The sequence below is a fragment of the Notamacropus eugenii genome, chromosome 6 (genome assembly GCF_028372415.1).
Source record: "Notamacropus eugenii isolate mMacEug1 chromosome 6, mMacEug1.pri_v2, whole genome shotgun sequence".
Taxonomy (NCBI): domain Eukaryota; kingdom Metazoa; phylum Chordata; class Mammalia; order Diprotodontia; family Macropodidae; genus Notamacropus; species Notamacropus eugenii.
In genome coordinates this window covers 23,826,776-23,853,079 of record NC_092877.1, presented here as the reverse complement: position 1 = coordinate 23,853,079, position 26,304 = coordinate 23,826,776, and the positions used below count along the sequence as shown (strand labels likewise).

Below are 26,304 nucleotides of genomic sequence, written 5' to 3'. Positions count from 1 at the left end.
ATGATAGAATCCTATACAGGAACACAGATCTCGTGTTCAATCCCAGAGTTCTTTCTACTGCTCTTGGTTCTGAGAGTTTTGGCTTTGCCACTACTTAGCTGTAAGACCTTTGGTAAGTCACCAAAACCAACTCACTTCAATTCATTCCAACTGAACAAACACGTATTGATGCCTAATGTGTACCAGGCACTGTAACATTGGAGGCTGGGACAGATGATTTTCAAATTCTAGCCTTCTATGATTAGACTATAACCCCTGTCCTGAGATATTGAATATGGAAGGACCAAGACCTAGCAGCACAGAGAGGCACATCAGAAAAGTTTTCATGGCTCTGAGAGAAGCTTCCACAGAGGAGCCGCACAGAGACAAAGAAGGACGATGGCTTTTAGAGGCTGTGGTCTCTGTGTTTCTTCCAAGCCAGAGGGGAAATGGGGGACTGGGTGCTGCCTTGGTTACAGAACTCAAGATAAGTCACATGGAGCTAGGACTCCATGGTATTTTGGTGATGCATGAGAGTGAGAACAGATACAAAAGGAGTGTTAGGATCACCATGATTGGTGGGACCCCCAGAATCCAGGCCACAAGGCCCATCTCCCTACCTCCCTGAAATGTTGGTTGGGGAGAAAAAAAGACTCATCTTCTTTTAACCCTTCCATTGTCTTTTTTTCTCCTTTGACCAATGGAAATGTTGGTGGTGATGAGAGAAGTGTCCGTAGAGAGGTTTAATCCCCTATCCCCCCACTCTCATCCCTGACTGCAAGCATTGTGGCCTTCAAGTGGAAGGCTGTGTCTTTGAATGGTTATTTATGTTACTCAAAGATGCTATTAAAGTGGGTGGCCTTTTGAAATGATTTATGTCCAAGTCTATAAATGCACTGCTTGGGATTGAAGGAAAGAAAGTTAACCTAAAATGCAGAGGAGATTTTTCTGAGATCAGGCTGAAATGAGATTGAAGATCTTATTAGAGAAATATTTATTTTGCAACATTAGTGATTGCTGAGATAGTCTTTGCTAGATTGCTTGTCTATGTGGGGGGTGGGGTGCAGAGAAAGGGAGACAGAGAAAGAGAGAAAAGGATGGAGAGAGGGACACATACAGACATACATACACAGAGACAGACAGACAGACTGAAATGAGGCATTAGCAGTGAGAGGTGGAAATTGGTGTGTTTTTGTTCAGGTAGCCAGCCTTTGTATAACACCCAGTCTATATACCCTTCACCTAATTATGTGTGGGACCTTGGCCTTCAGGATTTTGGGGGTTTTTTCCTGTGTTGGGATGGTATTTTCCCTTTTGTCTCTGGTTCTTGCTATTTATGCCTTCTTCTGAGCAGGTTTACCTTGCACTGCTGTCACCTTGAAGGCATTTGCTCTGGAAAATTTTTTCTCCCAATGCTTTTGAGTTAAATTTTCTTGCTGCTTGTTGGAGTATTTTGTTGGCCTTTTTTGTCTTGTATGTGTTAATTTTTAAAATATATATGTGTGTGTGTGTGTATACACATATATACATGGGGGCTGTAGTTCTACAATGAAAAATCCCCCAGATGGAAGAAGAGGCAGCATTATCTTATGGCAGTTTAGAGTGATGAGAATCCAAGAGCCAGCTGCAACCCATTCCAAACAAGGAACGAGGCAGGGGAAGTGGTGAAAATATTGTTGAAGGAATTTACAATCATGAAAGAAAAACTGTGCCAGTCACACATTGGAGTGAGGAAAAATGGATGGATTGTTTGTGTGTTCATCGTATCCATTTGATGTCAAGAGAATGCAGTCATGCCCCTTGGTCTTACAGGCAGGTCTCTTCTGATGACCTGAGGAGAAGACACAGATGAGATCCTCATGTACAGAGTGGGTAGATAGGATGAGTTTCTGCATCACCAGAGGAATTCCCTAGTTGATAATGTCACAAACACACTAGAGCAAAGGTGTCAGACATGCGCCCCACAGTGCTCAAGTGTGGCCTGAATTGGATTAAAATGTAATTGGGAAATGTTTAATAAAAGAAATAAAAATATAATGAAACATATTATATTGCTTTTTAAAACTAAGTCAGTATACAGCCTGCATATTGTACAGACTAGTGGTCCCCATTTCTGTTTGAGTTTGATGCTGTGCTACATATTGGAATTTGGTGCAATTCTGTAAGATCCTTCACATCACACATGCTTTCATACTACCCTTTGTCAGCAGGGAAGGCAGATGGAAGAGTTGACATTATCACTCATCACCAGGGAATAAAATTTAAATGAATGAAATGAGTAAATTGAATAAAGATCTTTTAAATTCTACCCACAGCTCACGTTTATATATCAACGTAGTGCTTTACAAATATTATCTTAATCCTCACAGCAATGATAGGAGACATGTTATTATTGTACACATTTTACAGATGAGGAAACTGAGATTGAGAGAGGTGAGTAGGGGCAACTAAGTGACTCCGTGGATAGACTGCAGTCCCTGGAGTCAGGAAGATTTCTCTTTTCAAGTTCAAATCTGACCTCAGATACTTTCTACCTGCGTGACCATGGGCAAGTCACTTAACTATGATTGCCTATTTCCTCATCTGTAAAAAAAATAATCCTGGAGAAGGAAATGGCAAACCGTTCCAATATCTTTGTCAAAAAACCCTCAAATGGGGTCATGAAGAGTCAGACACAACTGAAACGACTGAACAGTGACAAATGACTTGCTCAGAGGCTAGATTTGAGCACAGTTCTTTTTGACTCCAGGTCCAGTGTTTCATCCATTGTATGATGTAGTTACTAGGAATGTAGCCTTGAGAACATGTTGGCTCCCAGAGTTGGGATGAGACATTGTTATACTTTGACAAGGTCTGAAAATTATACACCAACTTTCTTTCTCCCCTACCTCCCTGTTTGAAAACTGTCCACTATGTGTTATTGTCCACTAGACGTTCGGAAGTCTTCACTGTTAAAACATGTAACTGTTGTTGTTCAGTCTTTTCAGTTATATTCAACTCTTTGTGACCCCATTTGTGGGTTTTTTTGGCAAAGATACTGGAGTGGTTGACCATTTCCTTCCTCATTGGATGCATTTTGTCAGCCAATCAGAGGTTAAGTGACTTGCCCAGGATCACACAGTTAGAAAGTGTTGGTGCCAGATTTGAACTCAGGTCTTCCTGACTTCAGGTTCAGTGCTGTATCCCCTGAGCCACCAGCTGCCTCTCCACATATAATTTAGCATATCACAAAATAAATTCTTCTATACTGTGGAATTTTCTGTCATTAAGATACATCCATATGTAAAAACTCATATTAAAAACTGTCTCTTGTTGATCATGCACTGCACCCTGGGCAATTGCCTCCTTTGCCTATCCCTGGATCCTGCTTTGTGAACTGCTGGCATTTAATGGACTGTGGGACTCTCTGATGCCCTGCAAATCCTCAGGAATTTTATATTGATTATAGTTGCATACAGAGAGGAGCATGGGGTGTGGCATGTGTTGTCTGTCATCAGGCAGAGCAGGGAGTAGTTCTATAGACCATGAAAAATGTGTATCAAGTAGTCAGGGTGTTAAGGATGGGACTAAAATGGGTTGTCAAGAATTCATGAATGATTAATCAGCGAGTGCAGTGATGTGGAGCAGAATGTGTTACACACTGGATGGAGAGGAGAGGTGGTGGGGAGAAAACCTACTTTCTCTGAATGTCAATGAAACTCCTTGCATAGCAATGATTCTCATTTCTAGGCAGCTTTAAGGCTTACCAAACAGTTTCCCCTCAAAGAACTTGAGGTTGGTAGGATAAGAATTATTTTCTCTGTTTGATGAATGAAGAAAACTGAGGGCCAGAGTGGTTAAGTGACTTTCCTAAGGTCAGCTAGACACAGCTGGAAAGTGTCAATACTAGAGCTTGAACCCAAGCCTTTGAATTCTAAGACTAGTGCACATTCTGTGCTTTCTGCACAATGCTGCTTCCCTACACGACACATGCATGGACACGATGTCCCTAGAGAGATTGGTCAGTTTTCTCTTGTGATGTTTCCCTTGTCTGTGGCCGCTTTTTCATTTTCATGGCCACCAATCCATTCTGCTTGGGAGTGGCCTGTAGTTTCCCCCTTCAAGCTTCTCCCCCTCAAATCCATGATATACATCGATGATCACCAGATTCATCTTCCTAAACCATAGCTTTCGCTATGGCTGTCCTCCTTCCCAAAATCTTCAGTAGGTCCCCAATGCCCATGGTACAAAGTCCAGATTCTTCAGCTAGGTATTCAAGACCATCCATGGTCTCACTCCAATGGACTTTCCCAGGCTTATCTCCTACCACCTCTTAACACTAATCCTCTGCTCCAGTAAGTTCTTAGTCTGCTCACCGTATCTTGAATACTCTTGCATGCTTGCTTCTACCCCAGTGGGCATGCCGAAATCCCACCTTCTCTACCTCATCTGACCTTTCATCCTCTAAGACCCATTTCTCACACCAGCCCACAGTGAACTCTCCTCTGAACTCTTGATGCTCTTTTTGTGTACGCTAATCCTGTGGTATTGATCACACAGTTCAGTGGAAAAAACACTGGCTCTGAAGTCAGAAGGCCTGGGGTCAAATCCTGTGTCACTTAGTAATCAGAATAATAATATCCAGCATTGATATGACACCTTAAAGTTTGCAAAAGCACTTTACATATAAAATCTCATTTGATCCTCATAACTTTGGGAGGTAGATACTTTTGCTATCCCCATTTTACAAATGAGGAAACCGAGGCCAACAGGGTGACTTGCCCAGGATCACACAGCTAGTAAGTGTCTGAGGACAGATCTGGACTAAGGTCTTCCTGACTCCAGACCTGGTACTCTATCTACTGTCCTATCTACCTGCCTTATGCTTACTAAACATTTGTTGATTGACTGGTTGAATGGTGTTTGATTGATTTTAATTGATTGAATGGTGTGAATGATCTTTTCCTTACCTCATCTGTGTATAACGCATTTACGATTTAAAACAGTTCCATATGCACCATATCACTTCATCTGAGGTAAGTTATACAGTATTGTACCCATTTGACAGATGAAGTAATGAAGACCTAGAGAGGTATAGTGACTTTCCCATAGTCATGCAACTACCAAGCGTAATAGTGAAAACTGGAGCCATATCTTCAGATAAGTTCAGTGCTGTTTTTAGTATGTCATAATGCCTACCACATTTAGCTCTCAGGGGTCAGTGTGTTAGGGTCCCATTCCCCACCTCTAGTACACCAAGAAAGGGGTCATAATCTTGACATTGAGAAGTGTAAAGGTTATTTTTTCATATCCCAATGGCTGTGATGAACAGAGTTTGGGTTCAAATCACAGGTTGCAAGAAATGTTTTGCACATCAATCAACCAGCAAGCATTTATTTAATGCTGATTAGAGTTCCAGAGGGAGACAAGGTTGATTGGAAAGATACACAGAAACAGGTGTCAAGCACAGCCTTGGGCTAGTGGATGCTGCCACAGCAGGTCCCCTAACTGGAAGTAGCTCAAGCAGCCATGTGTCTTCCAAATACCAGATTCCTGAGTACTCTGGACAGGGTAGGCCCTGTCAGTGACTAACCAGGAATGCCCAGTGGCAGTGGAGAAGTGTAACCCAAGAGTCGAATGACCTGAGACCTTCTTCTCTCTCTCTCTCTCTCTCTCTCTCTCTCTCTCTCTCTCTCTCTCTCTCTCTCTCTCTCTCTCTCCCTCCTTCCCACCCTCCCTCCTCTAGTTCTCTCTCTCAATATCTGTGTCTCTCTCTCATTTTCTCTCTCTCCATATATAGAGAAAGAGAGAGACAAATGGATAGATAAATGGATGCTTCTCCCCCTTAAAGAGCTGGATAGAAAACTACTGCGATGTCTTTCAGAAATCTCTGAGGACAATCGTGTGTCGGGTACACTGAGGACAAACTTTGGTCTGGGAGAAACTTGTGACATGAGGGATGTGAATTATCTCTGCAGAAACCAAGGGAAGTGAATTCATGCTGAGCAAAATCTTCAGCAGAAAAGGAAGACTTAAGGCAGATGGTCTTGATATAGGCATTTAATGGAGTTAACCCAATAATATCCCGTAGCTTCCCACCTGGAGAAGCTACACACTCTTTCTATAGAATCACACAGCTTTTGAGCTAGATGAGACCTTAGAATACATGAAGTTCAACCCTTCCCTTACAGATGGAGAAAATGAGGCCCCCAAAAGTGACATGAATTGCTGAAGATCATGCAAACATTGAGTGGTGGGGTGGAGTCCAGCCTTGAACCCAAGCCTTCTGACTGCATGCTTAGGATTCCTTCCATTGCACCATTGCTGCTTCTGCTCTTACAACACAGGTATCATCACCATTATCTTTGTTATTATTATTGCCATATTTTAGATTACGATTAGATTAGACTCCAAGAAGTGACATGGCTTGTTCGAGATCACACAGTAGGCAACAAGTTCAGTGCTCTTTCCATTGTGCCACGTTGCCTGTAACTGTATTTCAGTGATTGAAAATGTATTCATATTTAAGGTTATTGGGACATGTCTTCACATTTTATAAAAGCGTAAATCAAATAAACATGCATATTTGTGTTTAAATGTTTTTTCAATGAACAGATAACTATTTTCTCTCCCACCTACCTCCCCTTCCACTGGAAAACAAAGAAAAGACAAACCAGACCCTTGTAATCAATGTACGTAGTCCTACATTGGTCATGTCCAGAAATATCTATATTTCTGTCATCTCTATCTCTACATCTTCCATTCTTGCACTGAGTCCATCATCTCTCTAACTGCAGAGGCTTCATCCTCACTTCTGTGGAACTGTGATTGGTCATTGCTTTCACCAGCGTTCTTAAATTAAAGATATGTTTTAGATACTATTGGTCCTCTACAAGAATAAAGCACAAGCATCAAGAAGAAAGCATTGATCAAATGACTTTAAGAACATTTTTAAACTCTAGCTTTAACTCCCCTCCCCCAAATAAGTCATTTCCCCCCAAGAGCACAGGTAGAGGTATGCTCAAGCATCTTGGGGCAAGAATGTTTAGGAATCCAAGCATAAGCCAAGTAGAAAGCCACCCATGGGTTGTGATTTAAGGAGCATTGAAATGTCCCCCTACTCTTAGTGCTATAGAGCACTGGATTTCTAGTCAAGAGGACCTGGATTGAAACCCTACCTTGATATAGGCACTTAATGGAGTTAACCCAAAAATATCCCATGGCTTTCCATACTCTATATAGAATCACACAACTTTTGAGCTAGATGAGACTTTAGAATACAAGTAGTTCAACCCTCGCTTTACAGATGGAGACAATGAGGACCAAAGAAGTGACATGAATTACTGAAGATCATGTAACCATGGACAAGTCACTTTCAATGAGGTAAGTGAAGATATGTCAAATTAGAGAGTTATCTTAGATGACCTTAACGTTCCTTCCAGTTCTAAATCTAAGACCTCATGATCTTCTCCCCCTTCCATCAAATCAACCTGAAAATTCACCATTAGAGTCACTCCTTTTATCAAAGGTATCTCTTATATAAGCTGCCTGTCAAAATGCACATTTGCTGGGCAGAGTTAGTAATGCATTACTATATTAACACCTATTAGCCCATCTGCAGAGGCTGATTTATCAGCTTATGTGGCTATTTCCTAGCAGAGACCAGGGTCCTGCGGGAGCTGAGAAAGGATGGGGAAGTTTTGATGAGGCAATTGGCTTAGGAAAAAGTCATACTGTCCATGAGAAAATGCAAAAAAGAGGGCAGCGGAACAGACATAATCAAAGTTGACATTTATATAGCATTTTGTCTCATTTGATTCTCGCAATAACCCAGTGAGAAGGATTGAGGTGGCCATATGTCAACCTGATAGAAACAATAAGGATGTCTGCTGTCTTCCCAGGGTGTGTATCCAAGATGTGATGACAAGCCTCCCGAGACTCCTGCTGACCACTGGCTGTGCCTAGTGATTTGCGTGTGTGTGCATGACATTGCCAGAAGAAGCCTAGAAAGTACTGAGAGAGAGTAAAAAAATGGGGGGCAAGAAATGGAAGGCATTAGAGTTGTGGGTTATGGTTTTATCATTATTGATAGCTGGACCTTCAGATAAGAAAGGTGGGTTTAGGACAGGAATAGCCAGCTGGTTAATAAGAGAGCGTCTGAGAACAAGATAAAGGAGTGATGGCCAGGAATGGAATGCATTTAATGAGAGCCAGGAAAAATACATTTGACTAAAGAGTTGAAAATCTGATGAAGGGGACTTCTGGTTCTTGGGAGAAAACTGTCCGTGTACACCCATCAGGTCAGAAACTATAGACACAACAGGAAGAAGAGTATGGATAAAGAGGAGCCTTGACCAAAATTTTTGCAGTTAGTAACAATAGCTACCGTGTATGTAGTCCTTTAAGGTTTATAAAGCATTTGCATTTATTAGTAATAACTAATGATAGCTAACATTTATGAATGTACTTTAAGGTCTGCAAAGCTTTTGCAAATATCTCATTTTTATCCTCACAATAACCCTAGGAGATATTATTATTCCCATTTTACAGTTGAGGAAACTGAGGCAGACAGAGATTAAGTGACTTGATTAGAGTCACACAGCTAGTAAGTGTCTGAGACTGGAATTTGAACTGAAGTTTTTCTGAATCTAAGTCCTGTCCACTATGCACTTATGATCTAGCTGACTTATAATGACTCCATCATGACCCTCTGAAATAGATGCTTTGATTATCCCTGTTTTACAGATTAGAAAATTTGTTGTGTCACTTTAGTCATGTCTCACTCTCCATGACGCCATTTTTGGGAATTTTCTTGGCAAAGATACTGGAGTGATTTGCCACTTTCTTCTCCAGCTCATTTTATAGAAGAGAAAATTGAGGCAGAAATAGAATGAGGTGACTTGCCCAGGGTCACAGCTAGCAAGTGTCTGAGTTAAGATCAGAACACTGGTCTTCCTGACCATAAGTCTAACACACTAACCACTGGGCTACCAAATTACAGCAGTTCATTAACGCGTGCCTAGGCCATGTTACTTTGACAACTTCTGTTTTGCTTTTTTACACCTTGAACCCACATCCATTACCTTCAAGTGATCTCTGGATGTTATGGAAACATTCTCTGCTTTTACTACTTAATTCTCTATTTTCCACTCCCAAGTAATATAGAGTGAGTCAGTTTGATGACCACTTCTGCCTTTTGGTCTCTGATCAATGTGCCTCCCTCTTCTGCCATCACTAACTACTTAGTTTTGGGGTTCAAATGGAAACGCTTTTTATCTTTTTTGGTATTTTTACCCTATATTATCCTGTAGGGAATCTGGGTCAGGTTGTTCAAATTATCCTGGAGTGCCTTCTCCAAAGATTTCTTTCATGTTTCTGGAACAAGAGGGAGTGGCAGAACCAGAAGGTCATGGTATGAGTGCTTGCCCTGAGAATGAAGACTCAGCCCTCTTATATTCTCTTACCTAGTAAAAATTTTTAAGTCCCTACAAATTCCAAAAGCTGCAGATGCACACTTTACATGGGTCATGTAGTTACCTACTGAACAACATCCATGGTATGATTATCTACAGACAGCAAACCTTATTTTCTGCATGTCATTTTCTCCTGTATAGTCAGTAGGTATCTGGAGACTACCTGGTCACTGAGGACCATTTCTCCCTTGTATGTATATCAACCTGGTACCTGGCCAAAGATTGCTGCCACTTCCAAATGTTTGGTCAGCTTATTCATTGTGGTGGCTCAGCTGTTCTTGGGCATACTGTCCTACATTCCCAGTTCTCAGCCCATGGATGACTGAGAGCAAAACGGGGCTGACTCTTGTTCTTAAGAACTTAAGTTAATGTGGTCTTTGTCCCTTTTGAGGACTATAGGAATAGAGCTGACAAAGTGCTAACTCTGGATTTAGTTCTGCTTCTTTAACTACAAAATAATTCCTAGAAGATAATATCGAAAAAGAAGGGTAATGATCGCCATGACTTCCGACATTACATATACAAATGCATGAAGTATGGGTAATAAACATGGTGCATTAGAAATCTTAATCATATAAATTCAGCTTTATGGATTTCACTAAGGCTTGATGAAATCTGACCTCATAAAGGCAATATAACCATGAGAGAGTTAGGTGGCTCAGTAGTTAGAATGCTGGGCCTGCAGGCAGGAACCTTAAGAGTATGAGGTAATTTGAACTCAGGTCTTCCTAACGTCATATGTCCACTGTGCCACTTAGCTGGGAAGTTAGCCCTGAAAAGAATGGAAAGTGTTGAAGAATGAAAGTATAATAATAGAAAAATAAAGGGAGGAAAAAGGAGAAGTTATCTAGAATGCCCAATGAGGATACACAGGGAACTCATTGACCCACTTAGATTTCATAAATGGAAGATGGAAGCAAAGACAGATAAGGATGAGGGGGATGCCAATACATGGTCACATAAAAGCAACATCGGTGGTGACAAAACTCAAGAGAGATCTGAGGCTTCTGAAGAAGGTTAACCACCACCAAAGGAACTTCTGAAAGCTTAATTGGGACCAAGAGAATGATGAAAGAAAGGCTAGGATTGGCTCTGGGATGTATTGGTAAGTGATAATGGCTTACAGAAAGAACACACAGCTGCAATTCTTATTGATTCTGTTTCCTCTACTAAGGGAACTGGGAAGGCCAGAACAAAATCATCAAAGGGGAATTGAAACCCAATGATTTCAAGTTCTAAGACCCAAGTGAACAACATCCCAGGGGAATGGAAGGGCTGGTCAATGTGAATGCCCTGTTCTTTAAGGTGCCCTTTAAAACATGGTGGAGAATGCTGACAGGTGACAGGTCTGGAAAGAAACAGATGTTGACTTGATTTTCAGAAGCCAGAAGAGCCTAGATTCTACAAACTATAGGGCAGTCAGTTTGAATTTAATTCCTGTCAAAATTCTATTAGCAGCACCTAAGATCAAATTAGCTATTTTGGCTGATGTGTCACACTGTTGATGGATTGAGATTGTGGCCCACTAACACTATTTTCTACCTACTTCTTCTTCCTCCTGTACTTGCGCATATGCTTTTTAAAAAACTTTTAATAAGCCTTTGTAAAGGCAACCTGGCATAGTACATAAAATTCTGGGCTTAGTAATAATAATGATAGTTAGCCTTAAGGCTTGCAAAACTCTTTATAATATTATTTTATGCTGATAACAATCCTGTCGGGTAGGTGCTGTTACCTCCATTTTAGAGATGAAGAAACTGAGTCAAATTTAGGTTAAATGATTTTCCCAGGATCACACAGCAAATGGGTGTCTGAAGCAGGATTTGTACTCAGATCTTTCAGACTCTAGGTCCAGGACTGTATCCATTATGCCACCTAGCTAACTAGAGTTATAAAAGACCTGACTGCAAATTCTACCTTTGATATTTATCAACTATATGATCCTGGACAAGTCACTTAACCTTTGTGAGTCTCCCTAAGACTTCCCTACTAAGTCATAGATGGGCTTCAGTCTTCCTAGGTGGAAAATACAGACCAGGAGTTCTCTCTGCTTGTAAAATCACAGATCTTTCATGCATTCACATGTAGAACTTATACTGGGCAGGTGTGATTGCTGAACCAATGTCAATCATTTTTTAAGATGGTGGAGAAAAAGGAGACACTTCAGGACTAGAAAAGGGTAAATGTGTCAGTTTTCAAAAAAGGGAAAACAATAAACTTTGCCAACTATATTCCAATAATCTGGGCTTCGATTCCTGGCAAAACCTGAGAATGGATTATGAGAGATGACCAGTGAGACATCAGGAGGTTGTGATCACAAAAAGCTAGCATGGTTTCACTAGGAGCTAGTCATGCCATGCAAATCTGATTTCCTTTTCTGATAGGATTACTCAACTGGTAGATGAGAAGAATGCTTTAAGTACTGTTTACCTAGTTTTGTCCAGCAATAGACCAAGTACTTATCTCATATTTATCTCTGAAAAGGATGGAGAGATGAGGGTTTGATGTTGGTTAATAGCTGAACTCAGGCATTAATGGCTTCATGTGAACTGAGAAAAACATCTCTAGTGGAATGCCCCAGGGATCTGTGATGGTCCCTCTATGGTGTAATATATATATATATTTTATCATTGACTTAGATAAAAGCTCATCAAAATTAAAAATGATACAAAGGTGGGAGAGATAGCCAACACATTAGAAGAAACTCAGAATCCAAAAAAATCTTTGCAGGCTAGTACAATGGGCTGAATCCAATAAAATGAAATAGAATAGGGGTACATTTGGGTTTATTTCACAAGCAAGAGTTAGAGTCATAATTTGAAGAGGCATATTTGGAGATATGAAACACATGAACTGTGCAAGATGGATGGAAAGGGGATTAACTTTTACCTATTCAGGGGAACCTCATCCACAGGGTGGTGCTCTAAGTCTGAAGGTCCAGAGGAGAGGGGGGAATCATGAGAAGGAAGACTTGTTTTGACCATGGTTCCAGACTTGGGTGCAAATCCTTAATGCTCTACATTTTCTGTGAAGTAAAATAATGGCTGTCCTATATTCAGTATATATTGCCAATCTAAGTGCTTGCATGATGGAATTGGGGGTGGGGGAGAGGAAAGAGGAGCTGGGTTCACTTTTACCATTTACATAGACAATTAGATATGAGCCAAATTCTGAGGTTCTCAAGGGAAAAGAGGGGGGCTAGATGCTAAAGAGTGATTTATATGGGAAATTCTCCAAGATTGAATCTATTAAGTGTTAGACCAGAGCTGGGGCTATGGGACATAGGTTACAGTCTTGTTGTCTTTCTTCTCCCAGTAGATTGTTAGTTTTTTAAGAGTAAGGGAATTTTGAAGGCAAAGGAAGTTTTAAATTTTTATATCCACAATTCCTACCATATAACCTGGTACATAGTTCAATGAATTGAATTGAGATAAATTCATATCCAAAGGTTTTTATTTTCTTCTGATTTTATTTCTGTATGTAGCCTATGGTAAAATTTACCCTTCGTTTTCTTCTAATTCTTACATTAGAATGTCCCAATAGGTTAATAGATGACTAGAAGTGTCGGAAATCTGAAGGATTTTTTTGGTGGTTCTTTCTTTATTAATGCCTTGAAATAAATGTTAGTTCTTAAATTATCCTTCCCGGGTTCTATTTAAAGTTTCTATTAGCTTCACCATACGGGAGCATAGCCTGTTACCATGCAGTGAAAGAGCAGAAAATAACCTGGTGAATACTAAGTCCCTCTCAACTGATGTCAGCCAACCTGCCAACGTCTTTTATTGACGTTCCCCAACCTGACATTCGCCTTTCATTGATGTCACCCGAGCAGGGAAACTGGAAAGCTGTTGCAAAAGTTAATGCTTCTCCTGCAAAGGTTTAGAACTTTAAAGATTGAAAGGTTAAAGTTAAAAATATGTATTTTAATTTGAACAACAGATGGCCTTGGAGTGACTGCAAGGCTGAATTAACTCTAGCAGCTCTACCCCTGTTTGAGGGAGGGGGGAAAATCACTATCCAACCCTTAAAAAACACACACACACTGGAACACACAGCTCAAGTACTCTGTGACATCAGCAGAATCTCTCTGTTGAATTAATGTTCTGAATTTCACTGTAACGCCATCTGTCCCTCTAAGGCCGGTCTAATCCACTATGTAATTATGCAGTACAACCCAGCTAATGGACATTCCTAACAGTCTAGGTCTATTCACACAGCTGTCCCATCTTTTAGAGATTTTACTGCTTCCTGGGCCAGAGCAGAGTGCCCTTGAGAGCTCCACAGAGGGACATACTGCCACTGGCTGGGTCCCACCAGATAATGGCATTTCTGTGCCCTCCCTAGTGTGTCCTGAGCAGAGGGACCATGGGCAGCTTAAACAAGGGAGTGGACTGACATCACTGATCACTCCTCCTGCTTGTTACTGCTGCTTTGCCATTTGTCTAGGTTTTTGTGTGTGAGTTGTAACGAACTCAGCTGGGATGGTGGGAAGTGCATGACCTGGGGTCACATCTTGCTTCTGACACCCACTACCTATGTGACCTTGGTCGAGTCATATATCTTCTTTTGGCCTTTTTCCTCTGTAAAATGAAATGGCTGGATTAGATGGCTTCTGAGATCCCATTCTGGCTTGGAATCTGGGGTCCTACGCGCTGGAATCTCCCAAGAGCAGTATATGTTTCTTTGCTTTCTTAAACAAAACATATTGGACATATTTTTAACCTTTTCTTCCATTAGTCAATAAAAAAATTATTAAGCACCGGCTATGTGCTAGGCAGTCTGTGAGGTGCTGGCGGTTCACAGATAAAAGTGAAAACAGTCTCTTTTCCCAAGGAGCTTCTTTGTTGTTTTTCATCAATGACATAACGAGGGTGATGTCTTGACTTGTGGGTGGATTGGATTCAAATGAGGCAGAGCTACACAAAGTCAGCAGCCTCATTCTCTCCTCCCCCAAGGACCTTACAATCTCTTTGGAGAGAAATTTACATATATATGCATATGTAATATATACTACACACATATATGCGTGTATAATATATTCTACATATATGCATACTACTGTATTTACTACTGTTACTATAGAATATACACTACCATATAAGTATACACTATATTATATATGTATATAACAGGCATATTTTACATGGCTATGCACATACATGTCCAACATGCATACATACATATATAGTGTATATGTGTATATAGACATATACACAAACATATATAATATATATACATATATATACAGATATTTTATTTAGATGTATGTATATATATATATACATATATATATATATACATACATCTAAATAAAATATCTGTAAAACCCAGAAAGTGATAAGGCTGTCAGGTAGTGCAGGTGATAGAATCAGGAAGATTTGAATTCAAATTCGACTTCAGAGACTTACTGGCTGTATGACCCTGGGCAAGTCACTTCACCTCAGTTTCCTCATCTGTAAAATGGAGATAATAATAGCCCATACCTCCCAGGGTTGTTATTAGGATCAAATGAGATGGGAATTATAATACATTTAGCATGGAGCCTGGCTTGTAGAAAGTTTATGTGAATGTTAGTTATAATTAGCAATTTAACTAGAGGAAAGGCATTAGTAATTGGGGGCATCAAGAAAGACCTCATGTTGATGATGTCACTTTGCTGGACTTTGAAGGAAATGAGGGATTCCAAGAGGTCCGTGTGAGGAGGGTGTGCCTTCTAGGCTGGAGGAGAGCCAGTACAAAGTCATGGAGGTGGGATGTGGAGGGTTATGTGAGGGCAATTTGGTTGGACTGTGGGATGAAATGGAGGGAATGTGTAGTAGAATTGGAAAGGTAGATTGGAGTCAGGATCTGAAGGACTTTAAATGCCCAATAAAAGAATTTCTATTTGATCCTAGAGGTAAGTGGGAGCCAGTGGAATTTATCAAGTGGGGGTGAGGGGAGGCTGGGTGACACGGTCAGACATGCTTAAGGTCATTTGGCAGCTATCTGAAGGATGGATTGGAAAGGGGAGAGACGTAAAGGAGGCCCATTTAGGAGGCTGGGTGATCAACTCATGACATTGGGTGATCCACCAACAATTTCGGTAGCTATGGCAAGCTTCAAAAAATACTCATTTGGGGTAAGTCACCTGGTAGTTTTCAATTTTGACTAACTTTATTCTTGCTAAGTAGGTGCTAAGCTCCCTTGTTGCTAAATGGCTGGTAGAGTGTGAGTCCCGCCAGTCCCCCCAAATATTGGTGATCTGGAGCAAAGCACTGGTTGCCCCACCCTAGTTACAGTTCTGATGATCCTCACAGATGTGCATTATTGTAACTGCACAAATCCAGTGATGTGCTCAGTTGCTTCCAAGGGCTCTTTCTCCCTAAGATGGTCCTTGAACACTGGGCGTTTGTAGTCTTGGTGCTAATTTTTCATACTTCTCTCCACTCCATCCTTGCTGTCAGGCTGTTGCTTTTCTCTGTTGCCAAGGTGCCCATTTGTAGGCGTCCCCCTCTTCTTTTCCAATTTGTGGCTTTTAATCTGTCACAAACATTTAGCTCAGGAGAGCACAAGGAATCCTTGAAGCTTCCGCTCGCATGTATTTGAAGATCATATAAGATTCTCTGGGAGATGCAACCTTGGCATCTTAACAGGGTATCGCTCAACGGTCTGATTGTTAATATCAAGCATTTATTAAGTGTCTGATATGTGCAGGGCACACTGTCCTGGGCACTACTGATACAAAGAAAATGCAAAACTGTTCCTGCCTGTGGGGAGCTTACACTCTGTGGAGGAGACAATATGTACATGTATAGGTATATGCAAAATATTTAATAATAGCTAACATTTTATGGCTTGCAAAGCACTTTACACACACTAACTTCCCAACAGCCTTGGGAAATAGGCACTATTAATTATTGCAACAAGGTGCTATTAATTATCCCCATTTTATAGCTAAAGAAATGGAGGTAGAGAGAGGTTAAGTAATTTGCTCAGTCATACAGCTAGTAAATGTCTGAGACAGGATTTGAACTCAGGTCTTTGTAACTTCAGGCCCATGGCTGAGTTTTACAGGAAACTATGGATCTGAAGAGGCAGCAGTGAGGAGGTTGTATATTATAGCCACCACAGAATGGGAAGGGGACAGCCAGTGCAGAGGCACATTAAATAGGTAAATGCACTCACCAAAGATGGCCATGACTGTTGTGAAGGCTGTCCCAGGCAGGGTCCTAATGAAAGGGGGATTTCCTAGAGATGGTGTAGTTCTAGAACACCCATAAAGGCTCCTCAGTGAGACCCCTGATCTTTCCAAAAAGAACCTATCGGAAGAGACAGCTATGAGGGGTCACGGTGGATAAATTGGAAATCAGAGTTAAAGTCTGGCCTCAAACACATATCAGCTAAGTCACCCTGGGCAAGTCGCTTAACTTCTGTTTCCTCATCTACAAAATAAGGATTAATAATAGTATCTACCTCGCAGGGTGATTGTGAGGATCCAGTGAATTAGTACATGTTAAGTGCTTTGTAAACCTCAAAACACTTTATAAATACTAGTTATTATTATTGTTAATCCACACAGGAAAAAGCAAATGGACAGAATGCCTCTAGCACCACTTATGAGATGTAGCTGGATGCCCACTGAGGGAGTCCATCAGTGCAGCCTGGGGTAGCAGGGGCAGAGTCTAAAGTTCAAGTAGGAGAGGGACGAGAATAAGAAAAATGACTGGAAGGCAGCTGATATCATTTGGAAAAAGCTGACAAGTGTCATTTTTATTCATCTATAAATGAGAAATAACTTGCATTCCTTAGAGGCAGCAAGGTGGTACATAAAACACTGACCTAGAGTTAGGAAGGCCTGAGTTCAAATCTGGCTTCCATCACGTCCTAACTGTGTGAACCTGGCCAAGTCACTTAACTTCTGCTTCAGTTCTTTCGATGTAAAATGGGGATAATAATAGCACTTACCTCTCAGGGTTGTTCTGAGGATTAAATGAGATAACACGTGCAAATTGCTTAGCACAGGCCTGACTTAATAAAGGCTTGTTGCCTTATCTTCCTCACAAAGTTGTTGTTGTTGTTGGTGTGCGTGTGTTTGTGTGTGTGTGTGTGTGTGTGTGTGTGTGTGTGTGTGTGTGTGTAAGGGGGGTATGTCAAAGCAACTGGGGTTAAGTGATAGGGTTGTTCTGAAGAGTAAATAAAGTGCTGTATGTAAATCTATCTGTAAACTTTAAAGCTTTATAGTTTACCTTTAAATGTTATTATCTACATGGGTTTTGCTGTATACTCTGGGATCCCCAATTTCTCCTTTTAGTTAACTGTAAAGGATCTAGGGATCACAGGATCATTGAATCTTAGCCTTGGAAGGAAACTTGGAAGACATCTGTTCCAATCTGTACCTGCAAAAGAATCCATTCTCCAACGTACTTGGCAAGTGTTCATCCAACCTGTACTTGAAGATTTCAAGGACAAATTGGTGACCTCCCAGAGCAGACCATTCCATGTTTGGAGCTAAGAAGTTTCTCCTGACATCTGGCTTAAATCTGGCTCTTTGCAACTTATGCTGACTGCTTCTAGCTCTGCCCTTTGGGGTCAAGTAGAATGAGGCCAATCCCTCTTCTGCAGCCCTTTAAATACTTGAAGGCACCAGTCACCAGTCCTGCCTTGTGCCATAGTGACTTGTTCTTCCACGAGAGCATCTCCAGCAGAGGCAGTCGCTGGTCATGGTTCTCAGCAGTTGTCTGGTTCCTTTTCATGCAGAGCATTATCTGGGTTGGATTACATGACTGTAATCCTATCACTGCATATGCATGTGCCATCAGGTTTTGGGAGCACAGACAATTGGAACATTCTAATGGGATTAGTGCCTTGGCTGATTTCTCTCATTCTCACCATGGGATCCCAGTTGGTTCCATAGGCAAAAGAATTAAAACAAAGTGATGGAGCTGGAGGGGCTGTGCCCCTTGATTGGCCCCAAACTGCTCCCTCTCTCCTTTGCCAGTCTCCTGCGGCGTCAGTGAGGTGCCACAAAGAGCCCAGAACTGAGAAAATAATAGGTCTGAGAGGGTGACTTTGGAAAAAAGAAAATACATACAGCTGCGATGCTAGAGAAAATCACCGGATTTGGCTCACAAGGGGCTTTACTATTGGCTCGGCCAAATCCTGGATTTTCACTGTTGACTTGGCCATTTTCTGGTTACATGAGTTTAAACAAATCATTTAAATGATCTGAGCTTCAGTTTCCTTATCTAAGACTAAGAGTACCCAGTGTTAGACTTTGAGTGTCTAGGATATGGGTAGCATGGTTTGGAAATGTCTGGGAAGTGATGCTAAGGCTTGGACCCTCTGAACCTCATTATCTTCATTTATATAAATTGAAAATAATAATATTTGACTGCTTACCTGTGAGGAGTAGATAAGATGATATATGTAAAGCTATTTGTAAAATGTAAAGCTTTGTAGTTTATATTTTATTTACATATATTATATGTGTTTGATATATTGATATTAGTTTATATTGTTATTCTAACAATCAATAAATATTTATTAATAAACTCAATAAAAATTTATTACATGTCTACTAAGTTTCATACACCATACTAAGTGATGGAGATACAAAAAAAGGGTAAAAGACAGTGCTTGTCCTCAAGGGGCTTATAATCTAATTATTATTCTTATTATCTAAAACGGTTCTGCTGTATACTTTATGGCTCCTAATTTCTTATTGTAAATGACTTTAAGGAATCTGGAAACCATATCATCCTCGACTTGGAAGGGAATTACAAACCACTACAGGGACCAAGGACTTCAGTCTTGATCTGTTTCACTCCTCTCTCCACCCTGGTGCATTGGAAATCTAAGGTATAGTAAATTACATGTAGGACCTCTCCAAAATAGAGGGGGATAAAGAAGGTAATGTGATGCTAAAATAATATTTGCAAAATACTATAAAAGTGTGAAACCATCTTATTATATTTTACATAGATTCTTAATCTTCAAACATTCTCCATTTGATCAATTAACCAGTCCACAAGCATTTGATCCATGAATTCTGCTGGGTGATTGGGAAAAATAAAATAAATAGTCCCTCTCCTCAAAGAGCTTACATTGTATCCTGGGAAAGAAACAATGTAAACACATTTAAGTAAATAACACTCCCCTCCCCCAATACATACATATATGTATAATTCCCAGAGTAGGTGCTTTCTAAAGTTCCTTCCAGCTCCAAATCTGTGCTCCTCTGATTTTACACAGATACACTGTATATTGTAAGTACTTGATAAATATTTTGATTAAGAGAGGCATTGAGGCATAGTAGTTAGAAATGTCATAAAACCCTGGATTCAAATCTTCCCTCTCACCCTTACTGGCAGTATCACTGTGGAAAAGTCACAACTTCTCAGAGACCTCAGGTAAGTCCCCAAGACAGATATTTGGGCACAGGGAGTTTCCATACTGGGAATTCCCTATAGCAAAAATATAGGATATCAATTTCCTGCTCTCCACCAAAAAAAAAAAAAGAATTCTCAGATTGTGGGTTTATGAAGCAAAGGAACACTTTGTATTGTGAATACATTTTCTGCAAGAAAAAACGAAAAATTGCTGGAGGACAAGACAAAATCAAAGCCATGTGCATCCTTCTCAATTGTGTGATAGTTGGAGTTAAAGAAAGGATGTCTCTTAGGAGGCGTTTTCATGAGTCAACTTTGCCTACCCCTAAAGGACGTCAATAGCCACGTTTCTAAGGACCTTTTCTCTAAGCTAATTTCTGTGTTTTTTGTGTATTGGTGCCAAATGGCATTTTAAAAGCACACGTTTCACACAAGGAACGTGCCGTCTTGCCCGTGGCACAGATGGAGGTTTTGACGACTAACGACATCTTGTCTGAGGACACAAGGAAACTCTTTTTTGGGGGGGAGCAGGGAGAGGGAGGAGGTGAGGACCATTCACTACACTCTGACATTTCTGCTTAGTGATCCCTGGGGAAGGAGGAAAACCCACTCCCATGCCTTATGACGCATTTGTTTGAATGACCCATAACCTAAATGCTTCGTGAAATATCCTGTCCACATGATAAGCCAATACTTCCAAACTTCAGAAAATCCAGGATCTCATTGGTGGGGGAATTAACTCCCTTAACAGCTGTAGCTCACAAGCCCTTTGAGGCGTAGCACATGGTGTTTGTGAGTTACAGCTGAAATAACTCATCAAAAGATTGAGGGATGGTACTGGGAACTACATCGAAGGGATGATAAGAAAAGCAACAGTTGAAGGTTTGCAAAGTGCTTAACATATTTCCCCATTGATGGTCAAAGGATGTGAATAGGTTAGTTTTCAGAAGAAGAAATCCAAGTTATCAATAGATGTATAAAAAAGTTTTAATCTAAATCACTAATAATTATAGAAATGAAAATTAAAACAATTCTGGTGTGGTACCGCCTCACACCCATCAGATTGGCTAAATTCTCAAGAAAGGAAAATGACAAATGCTGGAGGGGCTGTGGGAAAAGAAGTACTTTAGTCCACTGCTGGTGGAGCTGTTAACTGGCTTGACATCTGGAAAAATAATTTGGAACTATATCTCAAAACTCATTAACTTATCATTATACCCTTTTACCCAGCAATACCCCTACTAGGTTTTTACCCCAAAGAGATAAAAGAATATAAAAAATACTTATGGCAACTCTTTATGGTATAAAAGAAATAGAAACTGGAGGAATGCCTATTAACTGGGGAATTGCTGAACAAGTTGGGGCATATGGTTGTGATGGAATGCAATTGTGCTTGCTGAAAGAAGTTAGAAAGGAGATGGCTTCAGAAAAAGCCATCTAGGAAGACTTATATGACCAAATACAAAATGAATTGTGCAGGACCAGGAGAACGATTTTTACCGTAACAACAATATTGAGAAGATAATCAATTTTGAAAGACTTAGGAACTCTGAGTAACACAGTGAGCAACCACAATCCCAAAGCACTCATGATGAACCATGTTGCCCACGTCCAGATGGAAAGCTTATGGGCTCAGAGTGCAAACTGAAGAAAATTTCTTTTTTGGGGGTGAATGTAGCTAATATGGGGATTTCTTTTTCAATACTACACATATTTGTAATGGATTTTGTTCTTCTTGCCTTCTCAATGGGTGGAAGAGGGGGAGGGGAGGGAGAGAAAAAGAGACAGAATTCAGAATTGAAAATAAAATTGAATTAAAAAAAAAATTCCAAAGTGTTTTACATAGATGATCTCATTTGATCCTCATAACAATCTTGAGGAGATAGGTGCTATTATTATCCCTATTTTGCAGCTGAGAAAACTGAGGTTGCAATCATAGGAACACAGATTTAGAGATGGAAGGGATCTTAGTTGTCACTGAGTTCAGTCCTCTCATTTTACAGATAAGGAGACCCATAGAGGTAAGCGATTAACCACATAGCTAGTAAGTGTGACAAAAGGTATGAACTTAGGTCTCAGTCCTCTACTATCTCATTCATTCATTCATTCATTCATTCATTCATTCATTCATTCATTCATTCAATAAACAAGCATTTATTAGATTTCTTCTGGAGCTCTGTTGCAACAGCTGATAGCAATGGTGGGGGCACATTCCACAACAAAATCTTTTTAGCCCACCTGGTAATGAACTCTTCTAAATTTGGCTGGCCTGTTCCTTGGAAAACAGATGCACAGTTTATAACTGGGCCAATAATCCAAGCTTTTCTGGGAGAAACAGTAAAGAAAACTGCTCCAATGGTCTATAGTTTGAGATGCTTATTAAGCACTATCTATCTGCTAAACGCTGGGGATACAGATACTCTAGAGTCACCTTCATGTCATGCTCAGGCATTTGGGGATAAATGTAAGGTAGGATCAAAGATTCAGGGGGTGGAAGGCGTTTCCATACTGGGAATTCCCTAACCTGATACTATACAGATCAAGACCTCTCCCTTCCCCTAAAAAAGGTAATGGATCTAGAAGTGACTTTCATGACCATCTGGTCATTTTTACAGATGAAGAAACTGAGGCCCATGGAGGTAAAAGAGACTTGTCCTAGGTCGCACAAGTAATTAGCATTGGAGATGGGATTGCAGCTCTGATCCCCTCACTCCAAAGTCAATGCTTTTTCTCTGTGCCACACTTCTCAAACATTCATACTGTAGATAAACAAAAATGGCAATGGGGGAAGGTATTTTGATCCTAAAGAAGAAAAAAAACAAACTTCAGAAAAAGAATCAAGGGTGAGATATTTTTTGTCCTGGCACGTGTGGACCTATTGTGAAGGGATGTTCTATTCCTTGGCATGATGGCTACAAAACAGCTTCTCTTTTCTTTCAATTCCATCCCTGCATCATGCATTGGAAAGGTCACTGGATTTGGAATCAGATGTAGTGAGGTTGTCTGCCCTCATGGGGTAGAGGACCATTGTGTGGCTCAAAGGGAAGCCTCCTCCTCCAAGGAAGACTTTAATTTCTGTCAGGAGGTTGGGGCCAGAAGTTTGACTGCTCTACTCTCCTCAGAGCAAGGAGCAGGGGGAGAGGAGGTACCAGATTCAAATTATGTCTAGCTGGTCCCTTAAATGTCATCGGTCTGGGGGATGTGGTTTTAAGGTTCATGCTAAACTTCTGATCTCTATTCTTTAATGGCAAAAAGAGGATCCCAATCTTTATATCCAAAGCTTGACCATTTCCCACCAATACCACAGGAAATAACAAAGAAACTCATTTATCTAAGTTGATAGCAAAACACAAACCATACATCAGGTAATATATACCAGACAATACAGAGGGAAGGAGCTTTCATTGTGAGTGGGGTAACTCAACCCAACCAAGAGAGTCTTAGATCTCATCCAAGGAGACTCACCTGAAGGCTCTAAGTGTAGCAAGTTGGGGATAAGGACATGAGGAAGACTGTCAGCACCTCCCATGTTGACTTCTTAGAGTTTTATTCAACAACCTGAAGTGGGTTTGGCTCATTCATCTGAGCCAGGAGTACTGGAAGTGACATAGGACCCAAGAGACTCAAGAGAAGTTAAGTAAAAGAAGAGCCTGCAGCTCTGGGAGAGAACTTCTCCTCTCTCCTCCCCCACCTCTCCTGAAGGTTCAGGGCATTGATTTCTACCAATAAAGGCTTTGGAACTTAGGTTACTCAGAGGGGCTGGGTTCAAATTCTGACTGCCACTTAACTAGCTGTTGCCTTTCTGGGCTACAGTCTTCCCACCCATCCCACAATAAAATGGGAGTGTTGAATGAGTAGGATCTCTTCCAGCTGTAATTTGTACTGATTCCCAGTCAGTCAATCCATCAATCACTACATTAGGTAGTGTACTAAGTACTGGGCATACAAAAAAAGGTAAAAACTGAGTCTGCCCACAAGGAGCTCACATTCTAATAGGGAGATAATGTGAAAATAGTAAAGTGTATACAAGATATAGCCAGAGTAAATGGAAGATAATCTTGGAGGGTATAGCACAGAATATATGCCAACCAAGCCACCAAAGGATTACTTTATAGAACTAAGAAAAATAATCATGAAAATCATATGGGGGCCCAAAAGATCAAGAATCTCAAGGGAAATAATGAAAAGAAGAGGGAATGAAGAGAGCCTAGCCAGCAACAAGAGATCTCAAACTATACTACAAAGTATTTACTCTTTCTTTTTTTATGTTTAATTTTTAAAAAATTACATGTAAACAAAAACAAAGTATTAATTCTCCAAACAAATTAGTTCTGGCTAAAAAAAAAAAACCATAAAGCAGCAGCTAGGTGGCACAGTAGAGAAAGTGCCAGGTCTGCAGTAAGAAAAACTTTTGTCTTCCTGGGTTCAAATCTGGCCTCAGGCACTTACTAGCTGTGAGACCCTGGGCAAATCATTTAACCCTGTTTGCCCCAGTTTCCTCATCTGTAAAATGACTTAGAGAAGGAAATGGCAAACCACTCCAGTATCTTTGCCAAGAAAACCCCAATGGGGCCATGAAAAGTTGGACGTGACTAAAACAACTGAAGAACAAGAACAAAATAGAGAGATTAAATATAGTACATAGAGAAGCAAATGTAGCTAGTGCTCAAGTATTTAACAGATCCAAAGACTCAGCTACTTTTGACAAAAACTGCTGAGAAAATTGGGGAGTACTGTGGAAGAAATTAGATCTAGAATAACACTTTACACTTTAAACCAATATAGCCTCTAAATGAATATGTGACATAAATACAAAAGGTCACAGCGTAAGTAAGTTAGAGAAACATGGAAAAAATTACCTATAAAATCTGCAGATAAAGGAAAAGTTCACAACCAAACAAGAGATGAAGATGATCCCTGCATAATTTTGATTACATAAAACTTAAAAGGTTTTACAGAAATAAGTCCAATAAAACCAACATTAAAGGGGAAGTAATTTATTCATCAGAAAAAAAGTCTTTGCAGCAAGTTTCTTTGATGAAGGTTTCATTTCCAAGACATATGAGTAACTGATTCAAATTTCTAAAGATAAGGGTCATTTCCCAGTTGATAATGTTTTCAAGGGAAGAAATCCAGGCTTTATGAAATCCAACCATATGAAAAAATGCTCCAAATCACTACTGTTTAGAGAATGGAAAATTACAGCCACCCTCAGACTCTACTTCACACCCATCAAATTGGCAATGGTGACCAAAAAAAAGGAAAATGGTAAATGTTGGAGGTATAGAGAAAGCGGATGCATTGGTATACTGTTGGCAGATCTGTGAATGGGTACAATCTTTGTAGAAAACAATTTGTAATTATACACAAAAGTTACTAAACAGTACATGAACTTTGACCCAGCTATGCCACCGCTGTACCCCCAAAAAGATCAAAGAAAGACTATGTAAAAAACACATACACACATCTGTATGTATATATGTACACATATATCATATACACACATATAAGTGTGTATATATGTATACACACATATATGTATACATACAGGCATATATATGTGTGTGTATATATATATACATATACATATGTGTATATATATATATATATATATATATATATATATATATAGCTAAGGGGTGGCTCATGAATGTGACATAATACTATTGTGCTGTAAGAAATGAGGAACTGGATGAAAGACTTGTTGAACTGATGCAAGTGAAGTGTGCAGAACCAGGAGAACAACTTATATCATAATATTCACATCATAAAAATGAACAGTTTTAAAAGAATTTTATAATTTAATAAAGAATGAAATAGAGCAGAATCAGGAAAACAATTAGATAATAACAACATTGTGAAGATAAACTTTGAAAGCTAGAAGAGCTATAATAGCTGCAATGACCATCTAGGAACATATGTATGTATGTAGGTGTGTCTTTGTACATATATGTATGTATGTGTATGTGCATATGTATATATGTAAAACATGTGCATGTATATCCAGTGACAAAATGTTTTGATTCATGATGCATATTTGTTACAAGAAATTTGTTTTTCTTTTTTTCATGGGGACAGGGTAAGAGGAAGAGAAAATAAATTTCTATTAGTTGAAACATTTAAAAAAATAGAACATTTGAGGGGAGGGATACTACAGATGTGAGATGTTGTGTGTACTTTCAGGTGAGGTCACTGTATTTTAATTTTGCTATATTGTCTTACTTTATTACCTCTCATGTAGTATTTGTTATGTAAAAGCAAAAACAAAAAAATCAAATACTCAAAGACCAGGAAAGACCTCATGTAGAAGGTTAAGATTTTGAGCTGAGTCTTGAAGGAAACTAGGAGGCAGAAGTAATGAGCTAAACATCTTAGGTATGGGAGAAAGCCAGTGAACAGGCAGGGAAATTAGAGATGGGGTGCCATGATCAAGGACAAAGACCAGTGTTGCTGGGTAAAAATGTTGGCCTGTGCCCCGATTCTTCTTGGTCACATGTTTCACTTGC

The 26,304-nt window shown here is 40.0% G+C and overlaps 1 long non-coding RNA gene across 6 annotated transcripts in view; it reads left to right on the top strand.

Annotated features, from left to right (window-relative positions):
* LOC140510549 (uncharacterized) overlaps positions 1-26,304 on the top strand; it is a 131,983-nt gene that overhangs the window by 84,937 nt on the left and 20,742 nt on the right. For 5 of the 6 annotated variants that reach the window (XR_011969281.1, XR_011969279.1, XR_011969284.1 and 2 more), the window contains 3 exons: positions 6,150-6,305; positions 7,265-7,341; positions 19,149-19,268. This is a non-coding gene — a long non-coding RNA (uncharacterized lncRNA). Of the gene's footprint in view, positions 1-6,149; positions 6,306-7,264; positions 7,342-7,859; positions 18,974-19,148; positions 19,269-26,304 lie in introns of those variants that run through there. The other variant, XR_011969280.1, reaches the window with a different exon arrangement.